Source organism: Hemibagrus wyckioides, linkage group LG15 (assembly GCF_019097595.1).
Source record: "Hemibagrus wyckioides isolate EC202008001 linkage group LG15, SWU_Hwy_1.0, whole genome shotgun sequence".
Lineage (NCBI taxonomy): Eukaryota > Metazoa > Chordata > Actinopteri > Siluriformes > Bagridae > Hemibagrus > Hemibagrus wyckioides.
The window spans coordinates 6508241-6530959 of NC_080724.1; the positions used below are offsets into that span (position 1 = coordinate 6508241).

The 22719-nt window shown below is 36.3% G+C and overlaps 1 long non-coding RNA gene across 1 annotated transcript in view; it reads right to left on the reverse strand.

Moving 5' to 3' along the window:
- The window catches only part of LOC131366103 (uncharacterized), a 67990-nt gene that overhangs the window by 28688 nt on the left and 16583 nt on the right, over positions 1 to 22719 (reverse strand). Inside the window, exon 2 of the long non-coding RNA XR_009206764.1 lies at positions 20301 to 20417. This is a non-coding gene — a long non-coding RNA (uncharacterized LOC131366103). The remainder of the gene's footprint in view (positions 1 to 20300; positions 20418 to 22719) is intronic.

Sequence of the window (22719 nt, forward strand, 5' to 3'; positions counted from 1 at the left end):
CATGAAGAGAAAAACCACTTTAAGAATATAACTATTCTTTGTTGATACAGAAAAATGTCTTTCGAAGGTTTCCCATGTGGAAGTGTGTTTGAACTGTGCCAATTTTCTAAACTGTTTTTTAACAAGCACATAAAAGGTACAAACAAACCCTTTAAAATCTAAGATTTAAATGGTCATTATTAAGTTACATTCCTTCAATCTATATTTGTGAGTCTTTACCTTTTGGTTAAAGATGTCTAGCTAACTGTCTAGCATTTCTAGCACTCTTTCCTCAAGTATGAGCTATAGATTTAACTTGGCAACCAAATACCATTACTACAAATTATTTGATACTGTAGCACAAGAAATGCACTAATGCCAATTAGTCAACAGAATAGAAATCAGTAATCTTTTTTTCCTCACTGATGTAGTGAACAGAGATCAGTCAAGTGAAAAGATGGCGATAAGTCTGTATTACTATATGGTAGAAAATGTCAGAATTTGACCATGTAATAACCTAATTATTAAAACAGTTTAATTTTTAAGAGTACTTGCTGATTGAAATGATGATAAATCTTTTTTTTTTTTTTTTTAACAATACAGCACAACTGCTGTATGTGGGAACATATACTCATTGGCCACATTATTAGGATAGCGGGAACAACAGTGATGCCCAAAATGTGTGCAAATTAACTGACTGAAGGGTTATGACTGTCTATTAAATACAGGTAAGAACAAAAAAAAATATAGTGGCCACAGTGTATAATTAAGAGCCTCATTAGATTATTTCACCTTTGTAAAAGTACATTATAGCTTACAGAGCAGCTGAGTCCCAAAACCATGCTTTAAGTTGTCTACCATTATATGGAAATAAAACCTTTTGCCTTTACATACTTACCTAGACGGCCCATTAATGTTTTCTCCTGAGACAAAAAAAAAACTTTTGATATCTGCATATATTACCATTTCATTTGTGTATCCTAGCAGGCATGAGTGCAAAGAAAGCACTTGAATTTAAATGAGATGGATGAGCAACTGAGGACTGAGCGAAAAACAAGTAAAAGCATTTCTGAGTGTTTTTTTTTAGTTTTCACTGTTCTCATCTGCATGTAAATAAGCACTTAGCATATTGTTATTATTATTATTATTATTATTATTATTATTATTATTATTACGTCTACTACTACTTAGTAACATTCAGCATGGAAGCTCCAAAGCCATTTCAGTGATAGTGATAGCTATTCAGACTAGTGCTGACAGTGGGGTGGTTGTCTTTCGACAGTGTTAAAGTCAATAAAAGAGCAGGAGCTAATTGGTGAGTGTTGTTTGGGAGTAAATAAAATTGTCAGGGGTTCTACGCTCTGCTCCTCAGGGCTTTCACCACTGACTGTCCTTCTGAATCTAGTCTCCTACCTGAGGATCGTTTCTGCCATAGCCATGCTGACCTTTAGCACATAGCACTCCTGGAAAGAGACAGAAAACAATGCTACAGAACAAGATGACATTTGGCCCACCCTTTTCATTTACTCCTTTTTCTTTTTTATTGCTTTCCATGTTTGCTTACACGTAGTCATAACATTTTGTTTCTATATGTTTTCTTTCTTTTCTTTTTTTTTGGTTTTTGTTATATAAATATGAACAACACCAAAGGAAAAAAAATTCTGTTTTAGCTAGCCTTCATCAATAATTTTACTAAGTTACCATTGTGTTTGTCACTTAAAATACACTTTTTTGTGCGTTCAGTTTTTCAGCTGCAGCAAATAAATCGAAGAATACAAAAGTCAGCATAATGCAGACTTCATCATGCTTCATAGCTGGGATAAGATTTTGGTGTTACTGTGCATTACTTTTTCCACCGTTGTGTTCACCGTTACCATCACCAAAACCTCATTACAGGAGAATACCAGGGTAATAATCCATCACCTGAAGCTTAATAGATTTATTTTTTTATTTATTTTAATTGGCTGGGTTACAAAGTTCAGACTTGCCATGCTGAGGAATGACTTAAAGAGGGCTGTTCATGGAGGAAAATACGGAAATATTTTAAACCACTTTAGGAGGAAAGGAGGAGAGTTTACTATGAATAATTAATCAATATGCTAATCAATGTGTTTAGTAACACATGAAATGAACATTTGTGTGTTTGTCAGTGCATAGAAATGCTTTAGGTTGGTTACTAAAACTTTCACATCTGACTAAACACTATTGGCAACTGAGGCATTTTTTTTCTAAATGTTTAGCATAGGAGTGCTTCATTTTTTTTTTTTAGTTTCATTGTATGTTTGCACTGATTTTGAAGTGATCTTTTACTAAAAACAATGGGATAACAAAATGTAAAACCTACCACCGGTAAAACAAACAAACAAACAGACAAACAGATAAAAAATCTGACCTGTCAGAGCCAATAACAAAACAGAAAAGAAACTGTGCCAGAGCTGTCTTATTGCAGAAGACAGATAAGTGAGTGTCTTGTGTTCTCAGTGCAATATTGCTGCTTGTAAAGAACCATGTAACAAGCTGGTTGGAATTATTTATCAAGATGAGATAACAAATGAAAAAAATGCTAAAGATTTGCTAAAGCAAATATGTACAACAGAAAGCAAATCTGCTTACAATAATAGCAGTACATAGGATTTATCATAATAAGGAGCACAAATGCTTTGCTTTTTTTTTTCGCTTAAAATTTTGGTTTGCCTAAATAGTCCTAAATGTGATTGTGGACTATTTTTGAAACACTAATCTTAACAATCATGCATGTGAGATGGTGCATGTTCAGTGATGTGTGTCTTTGAGCAGACTTGTCATAGCTGATCACTGAAACAGAGCGAGTGACAGCCCACCCCCATCAGCATACACACACACACACACACACACTCTGGAAAAGTACCCTCTACACACTTGTGTTGGCAATCAAGTGAAGCACCTTGATGAGTGACAAGTTGCTGTGTTGATTGAGAGGCTTACTAACAGGAAGTGAAATCAGAGTTGGAGCGATACATAGAGCAAAGGCATATGTCACCAACAATGATGCATAAAGAATCCGACACACAGTTCTGCTCAAATCACTGGTGATAATCTGTCCTTTAATTTGCTCATGCGATTAGTATCCTTCCCTTGTGTAACTGATGTGACTGTTTCACATAACATAAAAAATGCTGTTTGATGAGTGACATTACTGTATTCCATATGCATCCTGTAAAGACATTATTATTAATTATCATAATCATTATAATAATGTTATTATTCAGATAAAATAAGATTTAAAAGTCTGAGTTCACCATTAGTTTAGAACAATTACAGTATTATACCACTCAAATATTTGTTGTCACTCTTCATTTTATTCAGCACTATTTTATTTATTAAAAACTAAAATTAACTAAAAATAAAAACAAATAAAACACTCACCAAGGGATATTTGGTGCTGGTGCTGTAATAATTGTATTCATATCAGGTGTTGTTTGACCTGACTACAATTAACATTGCGTTAAGAATAAACATTCAATATGAGCATTTTTCAGATAAATAAAACGGCTATGATATGTGCAACATGAACAGTCCCGAAAAATAATTTTCTCTGGAATGCTCCACACATAAAAGTAAGTAGGTACAGCTTACTGTGAATGAAAACTAATGTGTAGTTAGCTTATTTGCAGCGTTAGCCACACTTAAAACCTCACTTTAAACCTCACTTTATCATAAGTACTTAATGTAGCTGTCACTAGATCATATTTTACATATAAATAAAGCTTTATTCTTTGTCATTAAATTCCATCATCAACTGCTTAACTTCCCGTGGATGGGTCTAATAGGTTTATAGCGATATAAGAATTTCATGGTCTAAAGCGATACATTACTTTTAATATAGATCAGATATTTATAGAAAGAAATATATTGCTCAAGCAGATGATATGTTTAGCAAAATACAAATGTTCCTTTCTGAAGGAGTGTTGTTAATGACAGTTTGATGCATTGTCTTTTAAAGAAAGGAGAAATAAAACAATAATAAGTGATTCAAATCAGAAAAGGTTTTGTGTGAAGCTCACAGAAGTGTATAAAAGTGTGTATTCTTGACAAAGCTCCCTTGTCACATGCTCGCTCTCTTTCTCTCTCTCTCTCTCCTCATTTTTTCTTTTTTTCACTTATGCTCTCTGCACCTCACACACACACACACACACACACACTGTTCTACTGGATGCAGTGCTTTGTTTGCCACTCTGGAATTCAGAGCAGGGTGAGATGAGAGCATATGTTAATTAAATTAAAAAATAAACCACTTGATGTCTTTCACACACAAGCAAATTACCCCAAAATATCATGCACATGCAAAAACACTTCTCTCTATGACAGGGTTAAAAACAGTGCTGTTGTTACAGTGTAGGAGCCATCTGGCTGCCATGTTTTGGGCCCACATAGCCTTAGAAGGAATGGTCATTGCAAATTTATATCTAATGGGAGATATTATACAAAGATACACCGATCAGGCATAACTTTATGACCACCTGCCTAATATTGTGTTGGTCCTTTTACTGCCAAAACAGCCCTGACCCATCGAAGAATGGGCTCCACTAGATCCCTGAAGGTGTGCTGTGGTATCTGGCACCAAGATGTTAGCGGTAGATTCTTTAAGTGCTATAAGTTGAGAGGTGAGGCCTTCATGCATTGGACTTGTTTGTCCAGCAAACCCCACAGATTGTATTGAGATTTGATTCATTATCAGAATACCAACTGAGAGAATGCATTTATATTGTACAGTTCCTCAAGAATGTATTTATGCCATGGTGGATTGAAACTTTTCTGGTGGCTCGTGGTGGCCCAACAATTTACAAAGTAATTTATTATATTTTTTCCTCTTTCACCTGTTTAATTGTTTGCAAAATGCTTAAATTATAATAAGGATGCTCTTATAAATCAGAAACATTCTGTATGTGTAGCACATATTGCTTTCCTTTGGTGACATTCTACATTCTGTCTATAATGAGTACAAAAATAAACAGTGTTGATTAGAGGGTACATCATCCATACAAGGATTTTTTCAAGCATCTGCTGAATTATGCTGTCAGTCAGCAATCTGCTGCACACGTGCATCTCTCACTAAGCTCACTGCATATGATTCTGCAGATAATGCTTGTTTTCAAACAGCCTCATGTGGCACAAAAATCTACCATTACTTTCACAGCTGTTTTATGTTTCACTGACATAAATTTTACATCTGATGTTCTCGGATCCCCTGTAACCACTCTACCTGCTCTACAAATCTTTCTTAATAACACTTTCTGGCAGTTTTATGAATAATATGATCATGCTGGTGTTTGTAGAAAAGCCCTCAAGGTTTGTAACTTATTGTATATAGCATAAGGGCTTTGCAGAACAAAGTGCTGCCTTAGTTGCTCTGAATTGCAGCTTGATGCTGTGGATGCTCTTTTCTTTTCCTTTCACTGTTCATTTGCAGACACAGTGCACTCATTCTTTACAGGTCATCACTCCTTATAGGGAAAAAGTGTTGGCCTCTGGGGTTCCTTTGTTGTACATCTTCCTTTTTCAGTTGGTGTGTGTGTGTAAGGGGGTTATGAGCCACTTACTGTTGTCTTTTTTTCTGGTTTAATCAGGTGGTTCTATTAAGACCAGTGCTATGGGTTTGTGTTCACACTGACAGGCTTGTTCACTTTCTTCTCTTCTGTTTTTTTTTTTTTTTTTCACTTTTATCTTCACACTTCGCCCACCTTCTTATCAAAAACCCACCGAGTTTATAATTCCAAATACATCATAAAATAGGAACTGTTCTTTGCTCAATAGTTTTTCTTTAAGATCTCAGGTGAAAGTTAACTCAGGTGATATCATATGTAGCATTCAAAAATTACAGACATACACTATATCATCAAAGGTTTTGGGACACCCCTTCAAATCATTGAATTGAGGTGTTCCAATCACTTCCATGTCCATAGGTGTATAAAATCAAGCACCAAGCATGCAGACGGCTTCTACAAACATATGTGAAAGAATGGGTCACTCTCAGGAGCTCAGTGAATTCAAACATGGTACCGTGATAAGTTGCCACCTGTGCAATTTGTCCATTTGTGAAATTTCCTCACTACTCATTTAACTGTTAGTGGTATTGTAACAAAGTGGAAGCAATTGGGAACAACAGCAACTCAGCCAAGAAGTGGTAGGTGATGTAAAATTACAGAGCGGGGTCAGCGCATGCTAAGGCACATAGTGTGTAGAAGTAGAAATCTTTCTGCAGAGTCAATAGCTACAGACCTGCAAACTTTGTGTGGCCTTCAGATGAACTCAAAAGCAGTGCATAGAGAGCTTCATGGAATAGGGTTTCCTGACTGAGCAGCTGCATCCAAGCCTTACATCACCAAGTGCAATGCAAAGCATCAGATGAAGTGATGTAAAGCAAACCAGCCACTAGACTCTAGACCAGTGGAGACATGTTCTCTGGAGTCTGGGTCTTCCAGAAGAATGGTACTTGCCTGACTGCATTGTGCCAAGTATAAAAAAACCTTTGTTTGAATAGTTTGGGGATGGCCCCTTCCTGTTCCAACATGACTTCGCAGCAGTGCACAAAGCAAGGTCCATAAAGACATGGATGAGTGAGGTTGGTGTGGTGAGTCCTGACCACAACCTGACAGAACACCTTTGGGATGAATTAGAGCAGAGACGGCGAGCCAGACCTTCTCGTCCAACATCAGTGCCTGACCACACAAATGCTCTTCTAGAGGAAACCTTGTGGTAAGCCTTCCCAGAAGAGTTGAAGCTGTTATAGCTGCAAAGGATGGGCCAATTCCATATTAAACCCTACGGATTATGAATGGGATGTCATTAAAGTTCATGTGCATGTAAAGGCAGACGTCCCAAAACTTTTGGCAATATAGTGTCTTTACATGATCCTGCCATGTTCGTGCCATGTATAAAAATTCTGAGCAATTACAGTTGTCCTCTATTATTGGACAAGAAGTGAAGACGATGAAAAGATCTATGAGACTCTGAAGGAGGCTGTATTGGTGTTGTTGTACAATGCTTCAGCTACAAAAACTGTTCAAATGCCTCATGTTTCAGTAGGAACAGTGACTAATTTTATCATCTGCATTTAGATCTGTAGGTGATGTGGGAAGCTGCAGTGTCAGTGATGTTTCTATAGTAGTGTGAACTGTAAGAAAAGACAGAAGAGCCACTGCACTATGACTGATAATAACAAAATAGGATGTGATCTGGCTGTCAGCAGGAACAGTTTAGTGTCCATACACTATGGCAACTTATGTTGGTTTTTCCTTTTAACTGTCACCAATTATGCATATTGATACAAACCTTTAAAATGATTCTAGTGATTTTTTTCCCCCTTCTTTTTCTAATATTAATCATTTTTTAATTTCCCTTACTGAATAGGGAATATTTTTGCTTTATAAATGTTTGCTCTTCTCTCATTGACTGTTTTTCATTAAAAGCAGGAATGCCGAGGGATGCTGTGTGATGGATTGTGATTGGTTGATGGCGCTTGCACACAGATGCGTCTTTCTTTTCAGAACATCTGGCTGGGTCAGCATGACCCTCTCTCTCTCTTTCTCTCTCTCTCTCTCTCTCTCTCTCTCTCTCGCTCTCTGTGTGTGTATAATAATATTCCATTCTTGTAAGACAGTGTTTTATCACAATTATGCAAATATCCTGAATATGTACTTGAAGATGTTTAATTGTGTATGTACTTGCTGAATGCAAATAAATGTTGAAAATATATTTTAAGGAGGGAGAAGGCTGTAATGTTAAATATTTGGGTTGTATCATTTCTATGATACATTATACATTTCAACACACTCACAATGTGGCATATGATTTTACTTTTACCCTATTAGTAATTCTAGAACCCCTTTAGTAATTTTTACCCTTTTAATTATCTAAAATAATTATCTTGGTGTTGAGCATAAACTGCCAAGCCAATAGCAATATCTGTACCCTTTCCTTCAGCAACTCCCCTACACACACACACACATATCCAGGAACACCCTCCATTACCACCCCAACCCCCCCCCCCCAAAAAAAAACCCATTTGTTTTAGTTCCCTTTCTTATTTAAAGATCTACATGTAAATATGTTCTTTACCATTACATTGGCCATGACTATTTGTCTCTGCTTGGCTCTTTGCTTTTTAACAAAAGTTAATAAATTGAATGGCCCTTAACTTCCCTGCTACAATAATAATAATAAAAAAATATTTCTTTCATCTAAAGTGAGGAGAGCTAACAGTGAGTCTTTCCTCAGTCATAAGGTCACTTTCACAGACAAGATCCCCTGTTCTTCTTTCACACTCTTCTGAGCCTGCACTGCACCCTGAGAGTATGTCTTGGTGACTTTTTCATAGCAAGTTTGGCTGCAGACGTGTCTCCAGCTGTTTAACTTTATCTTATGGGGCCAATGTGAAGGCAAAAGATTTGCCATACAGGTTCATATTCATCCATTTCCCCTGAGAGGCTCAAGAGTGTTTTGAAATGTCCTTATTATTTGTAACCTGATAATATGCGTACCTTCAACAAATTGAAAATATACACTAACCATCCATTATTAAGAATATCATTACACCTGCACATTCATGTAGGTATGCCCATAATAGCCCCAGATTTCTGTTCTTGGCTGAAAGGATTTGAACCCAGTGTGGGCAAAACTGATTATTTGACTATAGTTTCCCTTGAAGCTTAAACAAATCTGGCAATTTTCCTCTGACCTCTCTTATAACTAAGACATCACCCACAGTACTGAAGCTCACACAGTGTTTTTTGTTTTCCATACAATTCTGTGTAAACTCTAAAGACAGTTGTCTGTGAAAATCCCAGGAGATCAGCAGTTTCTGAAATACTCAAATCAGCTTTTCTTGTACCAACATCTATACCACAATCAAAGTTACAGAGATTTTCATTTCATTCACTCTTTTTCATTCTGGTGTTTAATATGAACATTAACTGAAGCTCTTGACCTGTATCTGTGTGATTCTTTTGCTTTGCAGCCATATGATTGATAACTGCATGAACATGCAGGTGTACATGTGTTCCTAATAAAGTGGACAGTAAATAAATGATATGTCATTCAAGAGACAATATTAGGGCTAATTAATAAATGCAGAGTATACTGTTTTATTCCATAAGTGAGACTGCAAGTCAATTCTAAAATTCTAAAATAATAAAATATGTTAGAACTCACATCTACAAACAAGTTAGTCAGTCTTTATTTTTTCATGCCATTTTATTCCATTAGCACCTTTTCACCACGGTGTAGCATTTTCCCCTGCACATGAGCGCATTTGGCTGCTCATTTTGTATAGATTGCTTTTGATATGGTCTTAGAAAAGCAAGCTCCAAACCACAGAGTAATCAAAGTACAGAATCACTAAAATCCCACTTCCGTTCCTGACTGAATTGATTTTAAAGACCCAGCATCTTTCTTCCTTGAGCCAGGTTTAAAAATATGTTGTTATGGCCTCCTACTAGAGGCTACTGTCAGAACATAGAGAAATACATGTGGACTGATGCTGTCACTCACTCACCCACTCACTCACTGCCACCTTTATATATATATATATATATATATATATATATATATATATATATATATATACAATGCATTCTAATACTATTTGCAGCAAGGATGTGTTTAATTATGTTGACTTGGCTGTGATTATTGAAATATATATGCAATTTATACTGTGCTCTTTTACTTTTTGTTTTTGTTATTTTCCTCTTATTGCATGCAATGTATATGACATAGTGGAAAAGACCAATGAATCATATTTTTCTTTATCAGGCAGCAAGGAGAGCAGAAGGAAAATCTTTGTGATGCCAGTGTGCTCCAAATGAACGTTTCTGGTGAAAACAATTAATCATTTTATTTTATGGATGGGTGCTGTTCCTTAAATAATTCATGGCAATGCATTACTAATTCCTGTTTCAATCCTTAGCAATCCCTCACCTGGAGTCAAACGCTTGCTTAATGGGGAAATTCCCCTAACCTCCTTTTGTATGACCCACTGCCCAGAGGCTACTGGGGCTGCTGGGAGAATATACTGATTTTCTCTGCAAAAACCCTAAAAATTGAGTATAAAAATCCCCGACTGCCCTCTTTCTATCTGTCTCAGCCTTCATTAATAATAGGCTGCTGGTGTCATTACTACAGTTCCCAGCATGTGGCTAATGCACAGATGGTTCCACTGCCAAACGCTATAGTTCACAGTGGAGGGCATGCTTACCCTTCTCTCATACTGCCAAATGCCCCCTAACACACATGGACACCCCAACAGTGAGATTACATAGACAGTTGTAGATTTCAAGCAAAAAAGTATGTTTTAGACAAAATCCCTTTACCAGCCGTAAATGCTAAGCGCTTCTGAAGCTCATCTAGTTGAATGTAATGTTTTTACAACAAAGTCTACCTCCTACAGCCTCAGAAGTACATTACTATGCAATTGATAATCAGAGGAAAATTTTTTTTGAAATGTTTGTCTGGAAAAATTACATATTTCATTGAACTACACCAACTTGTCTACTCAGAGAAAAAAAAAAGTAAGAGATTATTCTAATTTATCCCCTTTATTGTATTATGAAGCAATTCTCTCATGATGGGATTTATCTCTTCCAGGATGATCCTGTCCCCATTCACAGGAAAAGATGTCTCCAAATGGTTTGATGAGTATGAAATTTTTGTAAATCAGATGCTGTGTCCTTCACACTCACTTGATTTTAACTATCCTTAACCACCCTCCCCCCACCACATCCCCCCATCCCCACAAGAAAAATCCCCACTTTGCTGTGGGTGCTTGCAGGGGGACAAAAAGCTTTATATTTTTAAACAGTAAGCTATGTCTCTGTCACTGTAGCTGAAAACCATTTATCATTAAAATAACAATCAGTTCAATGCCATTTAATATTTTTAATTTAAATAGAATAGATTTTTTTAATATAAATAATGAAGGACAATTTACATTGAAAGTTCCTGTTTTCCACACTCGAATTGATTATAGGTCAATCTAGTCTTAAATAAATCTAAACTACTTTCCAAATTCCAATTTGTTCCACTTGAACAATTCAGTGGTGTATGTCAATTGGACGTATTAATATTAGTTAGAATTATTAATTATTATTGTTTCACTATCTGACCACACAGAACTTGATCAGGCATCTGCATGCTTAGAGTCAGCGCTCTGCCACACTACATAGCACAATACATAGCAGTGATGTCTTCATGAATTATTTCAAATAACACAATTGGAAATATCAGGCAAAACATTTTGACAATTTGACAACTAACCCTGTAGACAAGAATATATTTCAGACCAGCAATTAAAATGTTTTACATGCCATCAAAAGATCAACTAATTTCAAAAATGTTTTAATCAAAATGTGTACTAGATCCCTTACTTACATGTTTCTCCAAACAGATCACCTACCTAAAACCACACTGGCTATCTGTCTATTTTAATATGCAGTGATTAAACCCCTGATTAAAAAAAAACTAACCTCAACTCCTGTCAACAACAGGCCAATATCAAACCTCCCTTTTATCTCCAAGATCCTAGAACAGGTTGCAGGACACCAGTAATGTTCATACCTACATAGGAATACCATTCACGAAATGTATCAGTCAGGATTTAAGCCTCATCATAGCACAGAGACAGCACTGGTTAAAGTGGTAAATGACCTGTTACTGGCTTCTGATCAGGATTGTGTCTCCTTGCTTGTGTTCTAAAAATTGTATATAGACGTCATGTTAGAGATATAATGAATTTCCTGGTTATACAGTTACACTTATAAATGAGAAATTAGTTATAATTTCAGTATTTGGTCAATGGGTTCCCTTTTGAGTTTGGTTCCTCTCTAGGTTCCTCTGAAGGCCCTTAACCCTCAGCTGGAAATTGCTCTGGATATGGGTGTCTACCAAATTCCAGAAATGTAAATGTATTACATATTTGTTCACTAATATAATGATCAAATTTACTGTAGCAGAAGACCTACCACTACCCACTTTCTGATTCATTCTTTATACTTATAAGTTTGGTATAAGAATCATTCTGAATATGGTTTCTTAGCAGCTGCATCTTGTTAATGCACAGAATGTATTAGAAATTCAGATGACAAGATTAGTGTAGCTCTTCTGCATTCATTAATTAATTACATCCTATTCTGTATCAATATACGTTTAATATCTTCCAATCTATCCTCACTTTCCATCTCAGTTTTCTTTCTGCTAGCTTGGCAGTAGATGAGGTGAGACTGTAAGTTTTGCAAATTAAACACCTGCTCTCATCAAGCGAATACATAATGAATGACTGTAAAAATCAGGCAGGTACAGTTGAGCTGCCCTGGAGATTAACATGGTAATACATGTGTGCATCCAATTGCAACACTAAGCATCTAAATAGCATCTAAATATGCTCCACAGTGATAGTGTGTTAATGGATGTGATGTGTAATATATGGGCTTCTTAAACACATACACACTGAGAGAGAGAGAGAGAGAGAGAGAGAGAATTCCACTTCCAATGCAGCTTCAAGTTTGCTCCAAAGAAAAACAGAAGAACAATTTTCTCTCCTTTTTATGAGAATTAGTATGCATTGACTTTGTAGGTATCACAGCAGTAAAGCAATATTCAAAAGATAATCTGACTGAGACAGACATCAGATTGCACCCCTCCTCACCCTAGCACTCCAATTGCTAATGTTGCTGCTCAATCAGTGGAAACTGATTACCCACTAACTGCGTCTGACATCCTATAATTACTGTTAGCCCTATTAAGAGAATCCAGACTCAGATCTGTAATGGAGGCCGTGGGGACTTCTCCCACTGCGTGAGGGTCTGCATCAAGCTGGATAAGTAGGTGGCTTCAGAGGATCGCTGTCTTAATTGCAGGACAAATCAGTCAAGTCTATTTTTGGTTGGCTGAGGTGTCACCAGCTAATTTATACCTTAAGTACTTTGGCTTTTTTTTAGATTTTTTAGATATTTTTTTTAAGTCGAAGGGAATTGTTAATCATTTCTAAACTAAACTAGCTTTACTGTGGCTCCATGATGTTTCTGTTTCAAAGAATTGCGTCCAAATGTCATTATGCTAACCAAACGTTTTGTAGGAATAGTGAATCTTCCTAAACAAATTATATCCATTCTAACCAACATCATGACATACATACTACATATTACATACTTCATACATACTACAGCAAATACATATTAGCAGCCATTCTGCAAGATTTTGTCATTTTCATTACATAGACAATATCTGCATTTTGTATCCACCTCCAACAAACAGTAAAGACCTCTTGTACAAACTGTATAATTTACTAATAATACACAGGATTATATTGATGTGCTTTTTAAATAGAGTGACACAGCTTTTAGTAAAGAGTTTTTTTCTTTATTAGTGGCACAGTAGAAAAGTGTTTGCTATAGTAGACCTGTTATTTTGCTCTAACCTAGCTACCTACCTATCACAATTTGGCCCTTGTCATAGTCACATGCTTCCAACAAAATTTGAGAACTGACTGTTCATTTGCTGCCTAATATATTCCAGCCATTCGCATGTGCCATTGTAAAGAAATAATCAGTGTTATTCACTTCGCCTCTCATTGGTTCGTGAGGTTCCATACAGAATAATACTTCTTCTAATAAAACGTCTTCTAATGTATTTATTGCTTGTTTGTTCCTCATTTCACTAATTATATAGTATAGAAAACCTTGGTGTTTTAGTACCCTCAGAGCATCTTGTTGCCCTGAGGCAACAAATCAAAATCTCATGCCATAGAGGGTTAATGTTATGGCTGATAGGTAGGTAAAACAGGAAGTAACTTGTTTTGCGCACATTTCATGACATTTAATGTAACTAAAAAGCAGCACATTATGTTCCATCATGTTTTCTTCCTTATTTAACATGACACCAAGCCCCAATAATCTTTCTCCTCTTACCTGAAAGGCTACAAGCACTGCTAAATCACAGACAAACTCCAAAACAGTTTTTTCCCCTACTAGCATATTTTCCTTATTTGCTCTGGTTGACATGTGTTAGTTCTATGATTTATTACATAGAATAAAAAGGCAAACAGAGGGCATTTTGCTGTGGTGTCACAGCTAAAAAGGGAGGCTTCTTTGCTCAGCATACAGACAGTAGCTAATTTATCTGTCATGACGGAGGCATATGCTGCAATTAGAGTCATTTTCTGTCACATACATTGTTCCAGGTGGCTGTGAGTAGTCCCCATGGTTTGTATGGTGACTGATCCTAGACAATGGCCCACACATTTAGATCATAATGGCTTCCTTTAAAGGAGAAAAAATGAATCCCTATAGTTGAATCTCTTATGTGGACTGACAGGAGAAAAAACAGGGTCATCCATTTTTCTCCATGTCTCATGGCATTATTACTCTATAAGGATTCACCAATTTTAAGGCAGAACATTATGGCCTGTACTGTATGTCTTAAGGGTGAATGAAAAGATATTGTAGAGAAAACAAATGTTAGAAGCATTAATCACTGTCTTTTAATGCACTCATAAAAACAAAGAGCCAAGAAACTAAGCATAATAAAGAAAAACACTATTGGTGTTGGTTTTTCTAAAAGTGTTTTATTTCTTTTCTGTTTTTCATTGGTAACTTTCTTTGCACTCTAGCATACATACTCGCGCATTTATGTCTATTATAATATTTTAAGCAACTGCCATGCCTTATTTCTTTTAGACACAAAAGATGGCAATTTACTTAAAGATGGCAAACTACTTAATAATGAGCTTAATAATAAGGACAGAATATACATGATCTGGCAGATGCAATTTCTCGCATCCTTTACTGACACAGCCTGCTGCCCATGGGGAGGATGCGAAAAAATAAATGGCACCCGTTGTTGGTCTTGCTTTTCAATCCAGAAAGCTTGATAGTGGTTTGTACTATTAGGCGTACCACCCATACATCTGTGGCATTGGAGCTGTTTTCTGCTGATGTGCTGTCATTACTGGACCAGAGAGAGAGAGAGAGGGAGAGAGAGAGAGCACTCACAGCAGAACTGAGGGAGTTGCTTGGATGGACTGCAAAGTGAAATTGAGTATGCTGAATAGTCTATAATTAGACATTGCTGGATGGGTTTAGTATAATAACTAAAATATCATAAACAATGAATTCACTTTGTGCAGCTGTGTAATACAAAACATTTTTATTACCGTTCTGGTCCTGTACATTAAATTCTTGCATTTCTCCACACTTTTGCAACATCCCAATATTTAATCTGTAACACACACACACACACACATACTCTTCCTCTATATATAACTCTATTGTACTCATTCTCTCTGTCTCTCTCTTTTTCTCTGTCTCTTTCCATATCTGTCTGTCCCTTTGTCTGCCCACCCTCTTTTAGCCGAAAGCTCATTATTCTCATACTCGCTTCATTACTGGGTAAAGATGGGCTGTCTTTAGCACTGACTGACAAGCATTAGAGTTTTCAGCCTAAGTGATTTAGTGGTGTGTGTGTGTGTGTGTGTAAATAAATTGGTTCAATGTTCTGTTTATTTTATATATTTTATTTATATATTTATACAAATCATTACTTATTTCTTAATTCATACGTAATCAAATAAATAAGAGCTCTCTAGTGAAAGTAGTAAGACATTCACCACATACAAGTCATGTTTCATAATACTAGAGACAATTTCCACCGCCTTCCCAAAGGTTATATTTTTAATTAATATTTCATAGAAAATTATTCTTCAGGAATGACAGCTGTGCCACTGAGGGATCGAACGAAGTGCATTTGCGCTGAACAATCATTTTATCAAAGAACACAAAGAGTGTGAGAAGCTTGGACGTATGTTTACTGCAGGTTTTTGTATTTCTAATTCTATTCCTGAATATTTATATATTATTGTGTAGAGTATATACACTATAAATGCAAATACAATAACAAAATTCAAAAACTAATTGCCAAATCATGCAAATCAAGTGTTCAAGGGATAGACTAACCAGGATAAAAAGGTTGCTGAAGAATGAATGCATGAATGAATTAATGCCTTTACATGTCTTGAGTTTTTAAATGTAAAATGTACGCCAGATGTTTGGTGAAAATAGAAGAGTAGGGTTAGTTAGTCAAACATTTTAATTGGATAGCACTTAAATAATTCAGGAAGCCGACACATTTATTTAGCTTGTGAAAATCAAACATTCATTCATAATTGAGTCAACATCAAAAAAGAAAAGTTTTGAGTATTTTAAACTAAATATTTAATGTTAGAGAACAATGTTGGTTATGATTTTGATGGAATTAAAGTAAAAGCATTATAATTCCATGTTTGATATTTTTTGGCTGATTGCCTTCAGTAAACAGAGAAACTGGTAAGCAGGGTGTGTGCGGATAAAATGAAGCTGCAGGACTAAAGTATTTATCCAAATAAAAAGCTCATTCCAAACAAAGCCCAGGAATACAGCACCAGACAGTGTAGTGGTCTCCAAACTACTTCTCAGTCTGCTCACTTTTACACCCTCACTGACTCGCACTCTATTGGGTCACATATAAACAGCTCACTAAGGTGAGGAACACAGAACTCAAATCACCATTTGGTATTAAACCAGACATTGTTTCTTCCTTACTTATCCTTTTCTATCTACAAATGTAATCTAATATCACATCTCTAAATATAAAAATTATAACAATATCCCATTATAGACCCCTGTTCATACACCAGAATCAATAACCACAAAGCATCATGAGAGACTGGGTAGATACACTGAAATAAAGTGGTCTAAATTTATTTAATAAAAATTGATTTAACGTATGCACACAGGTGTGAATGTATTCACACTGGAGAAACACATGATTAACTGGCTTTGAAATCAACTAATATTACTCGCAATGACTTAAATAAAATCAATAAATAAAAAAACTCTACTTCCAGAAGCATACTCTGAACAGACCAACAGAAAATCACTAATTCAAGTTTTAAGTGGTTCTGTGAGGTTGTCTGTAAGTCAACACCCTGTTTTATCTGGCTAACTATAATATATAATGTAATATCCAAGTAATGTTTTCATAAATTTATATCAAGGACTAGTTATGTTAAATGAAGAAAAGCAACCCTTAGCGACAAGTAAGTGGGGTATAAGCAATGTGGAGATTACCAAGTACAGAGAAGTGTTTGTTTGTTTGTTTGTTTGTTTATTGAATTATAGAATTTGTAATTTTGAAAAAATACAGAAACAATATGCTAATAAAGATCATTCAAGCTTTTCTTTTATTTTGAACCCCACAATGACATCAACTTGCCAATGACATAAGCTGGGCTAGTTCTTCTTTGTGAATGTTCTTCTTGGGAATGAAAATGTATTCTACCAGAGCTGATATTTTGTGTTATTATTATTATTATTATTATTAATAATAATAATAATAATAATTGGTCCATTATTATTTACCTATTTATTATTTGTAGTGGCCACACACTGCCAAGACATTTCTAGGAGCTTTTTCAGAGCAAAATGAATTTAAAATGAAAAAAATAAATGCCACCACAGAAACCAAATGAGGTTGTATGTTATGTGTCTGTCAGCTTAAAGCATCGGAACAAAATGGTAATGTTTACCTTTCATGTCCTCGTGCCTTGCTTCTTGCTGTGGTTCATTCTAGGTAAAGGTTACAGCTCAGACTCATCACGGCAATAATAGGGGAACGAGTGTGAAGGAGAGGGGAGAGAGACAGACGCATGGGGCTGCTGGGTTCACTTGCTGTTATGCACTCCATTGCTTTATGTTAAGTGAACTGCTCAGAGATGCTGATTACATGGTTTCAGGATGTAGCTATGTCTTTGAAGCCCTGCTCTTCTCACAGTTCAATGATTTGAATGATCATTGAGCACTCCAGCCAAAAAAGGAAAAAAAAAAGTTGTTTTTGTTTCAGCATATTGGATAGCCGAGATACACTGAAGTTCACAGTCTATACATACATATGAAATATATTGCTTCTGGGCGAGTTAAGAGTTTTCTGTGTGAAATATATGTGGCAGCATTTTAAGCGTAGGTAATCAGTTAGTGCTTGACTTTGGCGTTTGGCATTAAGCCACATGAAACTGCTTTATGTCTCCCACTGTCTTTGGCTAGGAATATGACCTTGTGCTGATGAAGGTCAAGTACACTCCCTTTCCTCTTCAATGAGAGCAAACATGTTCTGCCAGACATGGTTCTAGCCTTTCTAAGCAAAATTAGGGGGATGTTGTTACTGGTGTTGGGGGGCTCTATTCTAGTCTGTGGCCTGGCAGTGTATTGCCAAAAGAAAACTGGCCAAAAAAATGTGCATACTCTAAAGCTAAACATATTTTATCTCAGATTTTCACAATTCTACCCATTTCATGTTAAAACACATGTCTTTTGGGAAGTCCATTATGACATCTATTTGGCTCACATCAGAAATAATTCTAAAACAACAAGTGGCTGTATTTAAGGGTCAATGTTTAGAGCCAGTGCCATCATACTGTGGGGACCTTCTGTTGGAAATGGGTTTGGTGCACTAAATAAAATATATGGCATCATATGAAAGGAGGATTATCTACATTATTTAATGAATCAACAAAAAAAAATTAAAAAGCATACTTTTAAGGTGAAAATATTGGATTGGCCATCACAAAGCCATGACCTGAGTTCAACAAGAAGGCCCACAAACCTGACTGAGCAACTATGGTTCTGACCAGTGGAATAGGCAAAACATATTGTGAGAGGTGGATGGTTACCCCGAGCATTTTATTCAAGTTAAGCAAATTAAATGAAATACCAAATACTAACAAAGTGTATTTAAGCTTTTGACCTGCTAAAATATCATATAGATAATAAAAACAAAAACAAATCTGCCAATTAGCTGTTATTTTTAAAATGGCCTTATGGAAATAAAGTAGATGCCCTAATTGACTTATTACAGTAAAAATTGTTTGGTAACATAAAACGTGTTGAGATGTGTTGAAAATTGAGTTTAAATGTAAAGGTACAAGATTGTAGTTCATCAGTATGGAGTTTGATGGGGTTTCAGTGGGTATTCTTGTATGCCCTTTTATTCTCTCACTTCTTTTTTGCTTTTTAGAAAGTCAACTCTTCATTTCATTTCTCTTACAATTTCTCATCACAGAAACCTGTTACAGTCACATGCACTTCTTCCATCTTCCATTTATTTTCTGTTTTTATTCTTATGTGGTAATCTATGTATTTTAATCTGGTCCATGACTTTAAGTCTATGAGGTGTTAATGTGGATGTTCAAGTCGATGTGCCACTTGTTAGGGAATTCAGTTAAAGTCTTACAAAGTGGTTCTGTTCATTCTGAGATAGCACCCCCACCAACCCCACCCCTAATTATTTCACCTAAACCAATGGGGGGAGCTAAAAGACCACTATTCTTTCTGAAGTTCTATAGAAAAAAAAAGTTTCTGACCCCTCTGTCTCTGTCACTCTACCCCACCCCCGCACCCTCATATTCTCTAATGCCTGCCTGCAAATTTCATTAAAGACCTCCTCTAGCACACTACCAATTGAGCAAATCAAATTGCCATTCTCCAGAGGGAGAACTGGGGTTAAATGAGCCTTTCAGAGGACCTGGAACTAGCTCGACTCTTATTAGCTTTGCGAAGTAGCACACTTCTCCTTGGTGTGCCCTCTGGGCCGAGGAATCTTCCCTGTGGCTTCAGTGCCACTATGCTTCGTATCTGTGAGCATGTGCATAAACCCCATTACTCCACAACCCTCTATCCAATCACATTATCAGAGGGTGGGAGAGCAATAAAAAGGCAGTGGGAAAATGAGAGATACACAGAAAAATAGTTCACACTAGCTATGCATCAGTTTTCCAAAAAGTAGAAAGACTGAACTCATTATTGGTTAGATTGTATATATAGTGCAAACTTTTGATATTGACATACAAATCTCTAAATGGCTTAACCCACCCCAGCATGGAGGTAATCTCCCAGAATCTTATAATCTACTGTGCCCTCTACAGACTCTATATTCATGTGTGTTGTCAGTGCCAAGAACAGTGAAGCTCAGAGTAGGTGGCAAATCCTTTTTCATATTGTCTCCTACCAATGCTCAGAAAACAGACACATGATCTCAAGTTTCAAAGTTCAACACTGTTTCAGCGAGTGTACCGTTGGTTTCTATAGCAGAGGGGTAGAGATGGACCCTTAAGTTTCTTAATTATAGAATACTGTGTTGCTGGTGTCTCAGGGACTCATAATGAATGTACAGCTAATCATAAAATAAAGAGGTTGTGTCATGTTATATAATGTTAAATGATTATACATGTCACACTATTATCCCAAATAGCTTTGTTTTCCCACCTTTCCTGGTTCCTCGAAGTTATGTCCATATCCTGAGTTTGCTCCAAGTTGAACTTCTTGTCTTTAGATTCTGAGGATTATAGAGGTCCAGACCTTAAGGTCTACAGTCCCTTGTTTCTAAAAAAAAACAACAACAACAAAAAAATTATGAATGATCTATACTGCTGTTGAAATAAATAAAGAGTGGACTAGTCACACATCTCCCCTAATTTTAAATGCTATATCTATATAAAATGCATCAGCAAGCAAACTTAGTGTTGAAATTTAGTGAGCTTTAAGATTTTTTTTAGGAAAAAGAAAGGGCTCAGTTACCGTTGATGTTGGAAAGGGAAGTGGTAGACATGTCAAGGTCAAGAGAAAGTAATTCAACATGACGAATAATCCACAATACCCTGACATCTGAAAACACAGGTGGTCTAATCCTATTAACAGCCAAGTGTCTTCAGACCATTAGGAAACCAAAATACAGAAAGGACCACACAGAAGTGCTAACCTACCGGGAATTACTTATACTATTTGAAACCAATCCCAACATTTCCATTTTCTTTCTGTGTCTCAGTTTTTTAAAGTCCTCAAATTTTATAGAGTCCCTCATTTGGCCTCAAATGAGTATGCGAAAATAGATAAAGGAGCTGACATGTTATAAATTATTCATTTATGTGAGTGTGTCATCTAAAAGTGAGGACCTGCATCCAGAAACCTTAGGGTAGGATCTTTTTTGTGTCAAGTACAACTTTTTTTCTTTTTGAGATTTTAATAATGAAATTCAGTCTTCTATTGAGGCAGTTAAAATAAAGAGCTAGACCACCAAAGTCACCTGGAAACAGCCCAATTAGTAGCTGTTTTGACAATATACAGTACAAATTGCACAGAAATGTTCCACATTAGGTGTGCGTGTGTGTGTGTGTATGTGTGAAAACAGGATCATGTTTTCGTAGAACTCAGTCTCTTCGTAGAACTCAGTCTCTTGCACCAGCTGGTCACAGACCCCCTAGCCTGTAATACCCTAATTGGTTTAATAATGAAAGAAGATGCAGGATTCATTAAGGGATTTAGTTTCACACCACATTAGCAGGATTGTTAGGGATAGTATGACCTACACCACAGTGGAGTAAGGACTACATAAATAAAGGGCTCTGATGAGACCTCCAGAGATTCTTACATACATAGGTAGGTTGTGCATGTGTTGAGCACCATTCATCCCTTGCTGTGAAAGTCATTTTTGCCTTTCACAAGTGAAGGTTGCTTGCATTTCTAATGCTAAAAAAAGATGAGGTAGTTTAAGTCTTTGGGAAAGTGTATCCACTGTAAAGCATTATGGTCAACTCCTGTCTCCACAGTTAAGTATTTTCCACCTGGATGAGCACTGACATTTCCAGGTGTTCACTGTTTATATTCTACACCCAATAAGACAGATGCACAAGGAAAAATCATCATACCACACTGGCACACCACTTTCTTTTCCACCATTTAACATGATGTGAGGTGACTATTTTGTTTAGTTTGTCCCGGGCCTGAAATGTCAGGCAAATGTCAGCTGTTGCAAATGCATGAGTGATAGGATGAGGAGGTGTTTGTCTTTTCATATTTACATTAGATGAATTTCTGCCTCAGCACTCCCTTGAGGGATTTGACAGGAGGGGGTTTGGTTTGGAAAGCATCAGCATTACCACCAACATGGAGCATTCAATTGTAACTAAATTAACCTGCTTCTAGCACCTACATGGCTTAGTCTGTTTGAAAATTCTATGTATAGTTTTAGAATATTTGACAATGCAAGCTCATTAAACTTACAGAGCGGTACTGCAATAGTTTTAGTGCACTGGTCTTAATTTATAATTGCTGTAGATGCAGGACTATCTTATGCAAATCTTATACAATGGGTTATAACTTCTTGAAGAGTAAATGCTTACTGAGGTTAAAGCCATTATTTAGATACTGTAAGTATTATGATACGGAACAGTCAGTACAAATACAAAGAAGTGAATTAAATTCAATTTTTTTTTTTATAACAGACATCGTCACAAAACAGCTTTACAGATATACATAAATTCAGGCTAGAAATTTAAATTTATCCCTAATGAGCAAGCCAAAGGTGATGGTAGCAAGGAAAAACAGCCCAAGATGATAATGAGTGCTCATTCATTCATTCATTCTACTGTTCATGCATGCATGTATTCATTTATTTATCCAGTCAGTCATTCAGTCAGTCCTCTTCAGTAATTCAGTAATCCTAGTCAGGTTAGAAGTGGATCTGGAACCTTGCTGTTCTGTGGAAGAACTCAAACAGAGCTCTGGCCTCTGTGGGGGACCTTAACTCCAGTGAACAACTGTGGGATGAATTGGATCGCCAACATGCCCCAGGCCTTTCTCCCCCTACATCACCCTACAAACCTGACCTCACTAATATTCTTGTGGC